General features: G+C 36.2%; 1 protein-coding gene across 5 annotated transcripts in view; it reads right to left on the bottom strand.

Annotated features, from left to right (window-relative positions):
* EMCN (endomucin) overlaps positions 1–9,760 on the bottom strand; it is a 179,638-nt gene that overhangs the window by 65,001 nt on the left and 104,877 nt on the right. The window lies entirely within an intron of this gene.

Raw genomic sequence — 9,760 nt, 5'->3', positions numbered from 1 at the left:
GAGAGAGAGAGAGAGAGAGAGAGAGAGAGAGAGAGAGAGAAGTGAAATGGTGAGACCAATCCTGGGTCAACTGAAGATATTGCCCCATATAGATAATTCAAACCTCAGCTAAAAGTTCCATTCCCCCAAGTACTTAATTGGGCACCATCAGTACAAATTCCAGCACATACTTTTGTACCACAAGAGGATTATACTTTGTTACACTGCTCCCTCCAACACACCCATATAATTCAAGTGCCATCATGGCTAGATTCCATGTGAATGAATTAGAACAACCCAAACAATAATTCCCACAATCTCTACCCCAAAATGCAACTTCTTCAATAGGTGCTATTTAATTTGGCTTAGAATGAAAAGGGCTCTGATGTACAGAAGGAGAAAGTTGGGAAGAATCAGGGATTCTGAGAGAGAGATTATGAGTTCTGCTTTTTACCTGTTGGATTTGAGGTGTCTATGGGATACTTGACTTGAGATATACAAAAGACAGACTTATAGTTGAGAAAACTAGGACTGTATATGTGAATATGTATAGAATGTGCATGTGTATAGGCACATGTGTACGTATGTATATATATGTGTGTGCATATGTATATGTATGTATATGTATGTGTACATGCATATGCATAAGCATATGTATATGCATACACACAGAGATCTGGAAATTATCACCATTAACATAATAATTGAGCTAATGAGATAACAAATGGCATGCTATAAAGAGGCAAGAGGAAAAGGTCCAGGTCAGAGCCTCATGGAACACCCATGGTTACTAGGTGTTGAAGATGAATGTTCTGATAAAGATCCAGTAAAGAATCTTTTTGAGAAGAAGCAGGCAGACACATAGAAGAAAATCTAGGAGAGAATAGTTACTAAAAACCAAGAGAGGAAGGGGTACACAGGAGGAGAATTTGATTAACACTCAAATACTGAAGAGAGGTTAAGAAAGACAAGAATTTAGAAAAAAAAAAGCAACATTAGATCTGGTAAATAAAAGGCCACTGTTAATTCTAGAGAGATAATTTTCAGTTGAATGATAAAGGTGGAAGCCAGACTGTAGAAGGTTTAGAATAATGATGGAAAAAGAAGTGGAAGCACTAACTGTAATTGACAATCTTAAGAAATTTACCTGGTAAGGAGAGAAGCAGGATCAGATAATAGCTAGTGAGTATGGCAGAATAAAGTAAGGATTTTTCAATAATGGGGGAGATTTTAGACTTTTGTCAGCAACAATGAAGAAGCTATTGGATTGTGAGATATTGAATATGAAGGAGAGTGGGGACGGTGATGGTGATGATTTGCTGGAAAAGATGGGAGATGACTCTGGAAAGGTGCAAACTGAGGGGTGTCTTCTTTAATTCCACATTATTATTTATTCTTCTTTATTACACAGCCACAACCCTACTGCAGGTCCTTATTACTTCTTGCATGGACTATTACAGTGGCCTTCTAATTAATTTGCTTGTCTCACATCTTTCCCCACTCATCAACCATGTCACCACCGACTCAGTAAATGCCGGTGACTCCGTGACTCCAGAACCAAATGTAAAGTCCTCTGTTCACCATCTAAACTACTACTTTATGATCATCAGCAGCACAACTAACATTTTAAAGTGCATTAAAGTTTGCAAAGCACTTTACACATTATCTCCCTCACAACAACCCTAAAGAACCACTGATGTTTTTATCCTCCTTTTATAGAGGAAGAAACTAAGGTAAACAAAAGGGATGTTACTTTCAGTCAGTGTCTGAGACAGGATTTGAACTCAGGTTTTCGTGAGGGCACATCAATTATCTTTCTCCTGCACCATCTGGCTGTCTCATCACTTGGATCCATTTTACCTTTATAATTTTCTACTTTACCTCCCTCCATATACCCAACTATCCATATAAACTCCTTTACTCATTGTTTCTCCTCAAACATGACACCCCATTTCTCTTCTCTGGGACTTTGTAATGGCTATTCCCCATGCCTGGAATATTCCTGTTGCCTTTGATTCTTGGTTTCTCTGGCTTTTCTTAAGACTCAGTTCAAATCCCATCTTTTATAGGAGGCCCAACTGCTATTTCCTTCCTCTCTCTGAGATTACCTTTCATCCTCTGTGTATATGTCATTTACATACTGAGATAATTGTGGGAATTAAGTGAACCACATTGATTCCATCTTGCAACTCAATGCTGAATCTAACCCAGCTCTCTTTCTATTCAATTACAGGTCTGGTCCAATTTCTGCTTTGTGAGAAAACTTTAATCACAGGAATTGTGAGAAAACTTCCTTCCATTGTTTGAACCTAGCCCTGTGTGGCTGGAAAACTGAACCACCTCTACCTGTTGCTTAGAGACCCTTATCTAAGGACCTAGGTTATACTGACCAGAAACCCAGTCAGATCTGAAATTGATGCAAGGAGTTTTCTCACAATTATATAACTCAAGCACCTCATATGTCTTATCTGGAAATTGGCCCTGTATTGGTTAATCAGTTTTTTTTTTTAATTGAAAACCGGCACTTGTGGGAGGGAGAGTGAAACACATTTTTTTTTCTGATTTCAGGGAGTTATACCTATCTTCTCTCCCCACTCCCAACTCAGAAAGCTCCTAATATTTCCTCCTATGAGAAATCTCATGGCAATCAGATTATTATCCATAAGTATTATCCATTCTGTATTGTATCCTGCTTATTGTTAGCTTTTAATGCATAAACATTTATCTCTCCTTTTATTTGGGGTCCAGTACCAAGCTGAAGAGACCTAGTCCTGATTTGTTATGCAATTAGCATGCATTGCTTAATAAATTAACAATGCTCAGAAACTCAGATCTTTGTTTCCTCAGTATTTCAGATTTCACCCACCACAATACCTAGCTCTTCCATGATGTTTCCAACATTTGGATATGGGCATCTTGAGTATAGAAATTATTATTATCTTTCTTTATATCATCACTGCTGATTAGAGTACATAACACATAGAAAACAATAAATGTTTTTTGGCTTGTTTGAATAAATAATTTTGAAATTAATTTTTATTTGACTTTCTTCTGTCCTCTAAGTCAGTGATATCAATTAGAACAGAAATGACAGTCACTAAATTATACATAAGAATTTCTGTGGGCCTCATATTGACTTAGAAAACTATATAACAACATTACCTATGTTCTATTGCATTTTTATTTACTGTGTTAAATGTTTCCCGATTTTAATCTGATTCAAGCTGTACTTGGTGTGTTGAGAGCTGTAAATGCAGCCCAGGGAGCTGTGTGTTTGATAATTCTGTCACCTGCCAAAAGTGATAATTTTCTTTCCTTCTTATTTATTACCTTAATTTCTTTTCCCTCCTCATCTCATTGAAATAGCTTGCATTTTTAGAATTACTTAGATAATAGTGGTGACAACAAAAATTCTTGCTCAGTACCTGATCTTATTAGAAAGGTCTCTAGTATTTGTCCATTACAGTCTAGTATTTGGTTTTACATAGATACTATCTGTAGTAAACATACTACTATATATATGTATATCTATATATATGTACTATTTACTGAAGTATATTTTAATATATTATGTAACCAAGAAAAAGAGCCAGTATAAGTAAAAAACAGAAAATAATGAAAAAATCTGCTTGAAACCTCTAATGAAAGGGAAAGCATTATAGCAACTAGTATAAAGCCCACTTGATGATTGTTGAACAATGAAATAAACTCTTGAATGGTTCAGAAAACCAATAAAAGCTATTTAATAGAAAAATGGTACAAGTTAAGATGGAAATTAGAATTCTTGAAGAAGAAATAAAAGACAAACAAGTGAGGAGAAAATTTTAATGACAATCTCTTCAGAACAATAAATTCCATTAAAAGAATAGCAGTCTCTGTCAAAAAGATCAAGGTAGAAAAAAAATAAGAGAATAATTTGAAAGATATCAAGATAGAAAACATGAGGTTTCAACAATAAAGGCTATTAAATTTGTAGATCAAATACTCAGAGACAATCTGAGAATCACAAATCTTACAGAAACACAACTAAATAAAAATTCTAAATACTATATTTTAGGAGATCGTGGAAAAAATATACAGAAGTAGTGGAAGCAGAAAACAAAGTATATAATTGATAAAACCCACAAGTTCTTAGCAGAGAGAAATACCAAATTTAACTCTTTCAGAACCACTGTGGTCAGGTTTTAGATCTCTACCCCACCCTCCACCCCCCAGTCCTATCACACCTCAACCTAGGACTATGTCTGCACACTAAATTAGAAAGGAAATAAATGGTGGTGGTGGCAGTGGTTGTATAGGTAATATGGAGTCAGTAACCACTGTAACTGATTTCATTTCACTAGAGTAGTAATTTTCTTTTCCTTACTACAGTTTCCAGGTTCCTCAAAGTCACCTTGTGGAAGAAATAGCAATATCTAATATGCTCTGAACTGTATTCACAATGAACTTTGCTTTACAGATTCATGAAACTAATTAGCTGATTCTCCCCTTGACTTCCATTCATCTCTAATTGGAGGATAGATGGGAAAATATGCTTTATAACTTATTTATGCTTTTTGAGATTTCAGCCTTCTGAAGTTCAAATCTCTTTACTCCTTGTAAAATATGACATCCTGATTTTAATGGGGGGGGCACCCCCAGATAATAATTTTTGAATTCTAATGGCTTATGAAATGCTTCATGAGTAAACAAATCAGTAACACACAAGTTATATTTTCCCAAAAATACATGAATTTAAATAGAGAAATGAAAAGAAGATGAGCTTTGCACACTTGTAATCTGACTCAGGGTTTCAAGTACACCCAACAAATACAAACTGTGGTAAGCCTAGCTCATCCTCCATTTAGAGTCACGTGTCTGGAACAAGGGAAACAGATTGCTTCCATTAACTCTGTGATCTTTCCACATCAAAATGTCTGCACCCTTGTTTGTGGAAAATAAGAACCAACTTCAATTAACCCCAAAGTTTAAACCAAATGTGTTTGAGGTTTACAGCAACTTATGGAAAGAGGATAATTAGACACTGCCAAGCACTTGGAAAATTCATGGTGTCCTGTCTCTACTGGGTCAGAAAGACCCTAATCTTAATTTCTTCTTTCTCCCTCCTTCCTCACTGTCCTTCCTTCTTCATTAATGTGCTTTGTAGGATACTATACAATGAAGGATGAGAAGGCTCAAGAAATAGGCTCAGCAACAAGAAAAAAAAAACCTTTTCTCTTTAGAGAAATAATTTTGCCCCATTCTGTTTTCATCCAGAAAGCAATGAAATAGGCATTTCCAAACCATCCTGAGCCTCATTTCTAGTTCCAGACAACACCAACATCTCCCTATGGAGTTGGACTGAGCATCACCCTATTGTTTTAAATGGAAGCGGTCACAGCTGCCTAGTTCTTGTTTTTCTGCACTCTAGCTCTTTGCTTTCTGGCATTTCTTTTTTCCTTGACCTCATCTGTTCTACTGGGACTGGGTCTATACATGTTCCAAATGGCTTTTCAGACACCATTCTCCTACCTCCATGAAAAATTAGGAGAGTTGGACTGAAACATAGATCTTCTACCTGGAAAGAAGCCATTTCTGAATTTCTAGGTAGATGTATTGTCTGCTGGGGGAGGGGGGTGATTTTAAAGGTGGAATGGGAATCAAAACTGACTCTGCAGATCTTTATCCAAAAGGCAGTGCCCAAATGGCATTTGACCAAAACAAATGACTCTCAACTAGAGTTTCATAAGATCCAGGTAAAAGTACCATAGATTACCAAGAATTGTTAAGTCTCTACAGCCCCATTAAAACTGAAACTTTGTGAAGAATTGCTTTAGAGCTGAGAATCTACAGAGTAACTACGATGACTGATTGCGGGTTTATTTTCCCCTGAATTTTTAATGTGGGCACAATGGAGCTTACATTAAATTATGCTTAATGCTTACTGGCCTGTGGTGGTTAAATGCAGTATCCACTTTCATAAGCCTCCATGCAGTCCAGTAGTTTCTCTTTGTCATTGGTATGCTGCTCCTTTCTAGATATGTCTAGACTCTGGTACAGTCAGAAACTCTGAAGTACCTTCTTGAATATTTTACTTTTGTGGGAGCACAACAAAAACCGGCCTGCAGTGACAGACAATAGACTGCATTTAGACTTATAGAGTGGGGCAAGTGAGTAAAGGCCAGGTGTTTGGTTTATTTCTTTATAACTGTTATGGTACAGTAGAAATAATAATAAAAATAATAACAACAGCAATAATAGTAGTAACAATATTATACATGTGGAACTTTAAGGTTTGCAAATTATTGTACATATGCTGTCTTATTTGGGCTTCACAACAGTCCTGTTAGGTAGGCAGCAAGGATGCTGAATTGGGAGTCAGAAGAACTAGGTTCAAATTCTGCCTATGATGCTTGTCACCTTTGTGATCTGGATTAGTCATTTCAACTATCTGGGTTTCAATTTCTTCAACCCCAAAATAAAGCAGTTGTACTTGATGACCTTGAAGATTTTTTCCATCTCTAAAATCTATGATTAACCACTTGAGAATAACTCTAAAACTTGATTCTTTAAATTTAATCTTAAATGGAGCTCTAAGGTAAAGAGCCTAAATGGAGAATTTTTTTTGCTTTTTGGAGGGCAATTGGGATTAAGTGACTTGCCCAGGGTCACAGGGCTAGTTTTTGTGTTAAGTGTCTGAGCCTGGATTTGAACTCAGGTCCTCCTGACTCCAGGGCTGGTGCTCTATTCACTGTACCAATTAGCCTCCCCATAGATGGAGGATTTTTATAAAAGTTAAGCTTTGGGAATGGGGAATTAAAGTTCTTTTTTTTATCATATCAGAACTACTGCAATAAAGTCTTTTAAATCAACAATTCTAGTCTTTCCCCAACTGGACCTAGGAAATACACCACTGGGGGAAGATATTGAGGGAAGGAAGTGAAGTGATTTTCTTTTCAGTCATAAGAGAAGGTCTGAATAGATTTGAAGGAAATATTTTATCCTATATATCAGTTGAACCAAATCCTGGTTCTAACAGGAAGATATCATTTTGAGTCTCATCTCTGGGTCATGGATCACTCGTATCAGTTGAATACTTTTCTTTTTACTTAAACACACACACACAAAGACATGCACACATGCACATGCAAGCATTTGTTTTCTCTTCTTCCTACTACCCTCTCCTCTAAGCATTGAGCGACGTAAAAAGAAAAGCAAAATGCTCATAACAAATACACATAGTCAAGCAAATCAATTTTTCATTGGTCATATAAAAATCTATGTCTTGTTCTATATTTTGAGCCCATTTCTCCTCTGTCAGGAGGTAGAGAGTCCTTTTTCTTTAGTCCTCTGTAATCATAATTTCTCATTGCATTGACCAGAGCTCTGAAGCTTTCACCTTTCATTATAGTCAGGCAATCAGGGCTTTAGTTGAACAAGCATTGATTTTAGGATTAGAACCCCAGGATTTGAGTCTCATATTTGGCACTTACTAGCACTCTAACTATGGATGAGTCATTCCTTCTCTAAGCCTGAGTTTCCTAATTTGTAAAATGGGGATGATACAAACTTCATAGGGTTATCTGGGGAAAGTACTTCACCCTTACAGGTATAGAAAAATGTGAGTTACTATTTTGATTACTTCTTCCACACAACCTCCAAGTTATTGCTTTTAAGCCTGGGACATTCATACCATTTTTTTTTCTTATTGTGAGTTATTCAAGATTGGTGTCTGCTATAGGACTGAAATTTCTCAATGCCTGTCCAACCACATGGGTCCCTGAGACCACTGAGATGGCCCTCAGAAGATTTCTGTTCTATTTTCTCCCACAAGAATGGGAGAGGGACATTTCACTGGTCATAGTCTCACAGGCTCATGGGACCCTAGTAGCTAAGCATTGAGAAATTTTTATCTTGTCAGAAGAAATAGCTTTCCAAAAACTTGTTACCCTCACATTCTGGAATATATCACTTGCCACTGAGCTATACCTCTCTTTCCCCAAACTGCTCAACATTCACTGTCCCCAAGGAACCTTCCTTGACTAAAGCCCATGATGCTTTTCCACTAATCATTTTATCAATATCTTTATGCTTAAGTGCCTCTGTAACTAGTTATACATATGTTTTTCCCCTGTTTATTTTCTCACATATAGTAATTGAGAAAAAATCTTCTTTTCCTGCTAGACATAGAATTAAATTAATTGTAGAAAATAACATTGGGCCAAAAGTAAGCAACACAGCCACTGTGCTTCTTTGGGATTCAATATTCCATATGCTAAGTGGGAGTGATAATGCCTATCCTACCCAACTTCTAGGGTTGCTGTGAGGAAAAAATGAGATTTGTCAATTTCCAAGCAAGGGCCATACCTTTTCCTTTCCCTGTAACCTTCCTCACTGTGGTTGACAAGGTGAATGCTTAATAAATGGTGATGAATAATGTATTAAAGTGAATTTTTGTGCTCTAAACCAGTATTGATGAGAGAATGCAAATTAAAACAACTCTGAGCTACTACCCCATACCTGTTAGATTGGCTAATGTGATAGAAGAGGAAAATGACAAATGTTGGAGGGGTTGTGGGAAAATTAAAACACTAATGTATTATTGGTGAAGGTAACCATTCTGGAAAACAATTTGGAACTATGTCCAAAGGGCTGTAAAGCCACACATATCCTTTGACCAAGAAATACCACTATTAGGTCTATATCCCAAAGAGATTTTAAAAAAAAGAAGAGACCTATGTGTATAAAAATATTCATAGCAGCTCTTTTAGTGATGGCAAACAATTGCAAATTGAGGGGATGTCCATCAACTAGGAAATGTCTGAACAAGTTGTTATATATGATTGTGATTTTGCTATTGCGCTATAAGGAATGATGAGTAGGATACTCTCATGGAAAGGCTTACATGAATTGAAGAAAAGTGAAATGAGCAGAACCAGGGGACCATTGCATACAGCAACAGCAACATTATATGATGATCTTCTATGAATAACTTAGCTATTATCAGCAATACAATGATCCAAGAAAATTCTGTAGGACTTAATGGTGAAAGGTATTGCTCATCTCCATAGAAAGAACTGGTAGAGCCTGAGTTCATATCAAAGATACCTTTTCTTTACTTTATTTTGTTTTTTTTGTCTGTGTTTTCTTTTGCAGAATGACTTACATGGAAATGTGTTTTGCATGACAACACATGTATAAATTATATAAAATTGCTTGCCTTTTCAATGGGTGGGAGGTGAGGAAAGAGAGGGAGAGAATTTAGAACTCAATTTTTTACAAAAAAGTGTTAAAATTGTTTTTACTTGTAAAATTTGGAAAAATAAAATATTAAATGAGATCTTAAAAAGTGAATTTTTAAACTCATTTCTCATTTGTAAAGTAATGGTGATTCAAGTTTGGGGGATTTGAACCTATTTCCTCTGATTCCCAATTCAGCATCTTAGTTGCCTGTTGTGAAGCCCAAATAAACATATACAATAATTTGCAAATCTTAAAGTTCCACATAAACATTATTATTACTACCATTATTGTTGTTGTTGTTGTTGTTATTTTCATTATTATTTCGACTGTACCATAATAGTTATAAAGAAGTAAACCCAACTCCTGGCCTTTACTCATTTGCCCGACTGTATAAGTCTAAATGCAGTCTATTGTCTGTCATGGCAGCTTAAGAGCATTCCAGCTTTCTTCCCCAAATCATCTCCACATAAGCTCTATCTTCCTCTATTAAAATGCAATCTTCTTGAAGAGAAGAATTATCTTACTTTGCATTTGCATCTCGAATAGCCCACAAACTTTC

The sequence above is a fragment of the Petaurus breviceps genome, unplaced genomic scaffold (genome assembly GCF_028583685.1).
Source record: "Petaurus breviceps papuanus isolate PSGF00001 unplaced genomic scaffold, PetGlider_PUasm1.0 126, whole genome shotgun sequence".
NCBI lineage: Eukaryota > Metazoa > Chordata > Mammalia > Diprotodontia > Petauridae > Petaurus > Petaurus breviceps.
The sequence above is the reverse complement of the archived record's forward strand: the minus strand, read 5'-3'. Positions and strand labels throughout refer to the sequence as shown.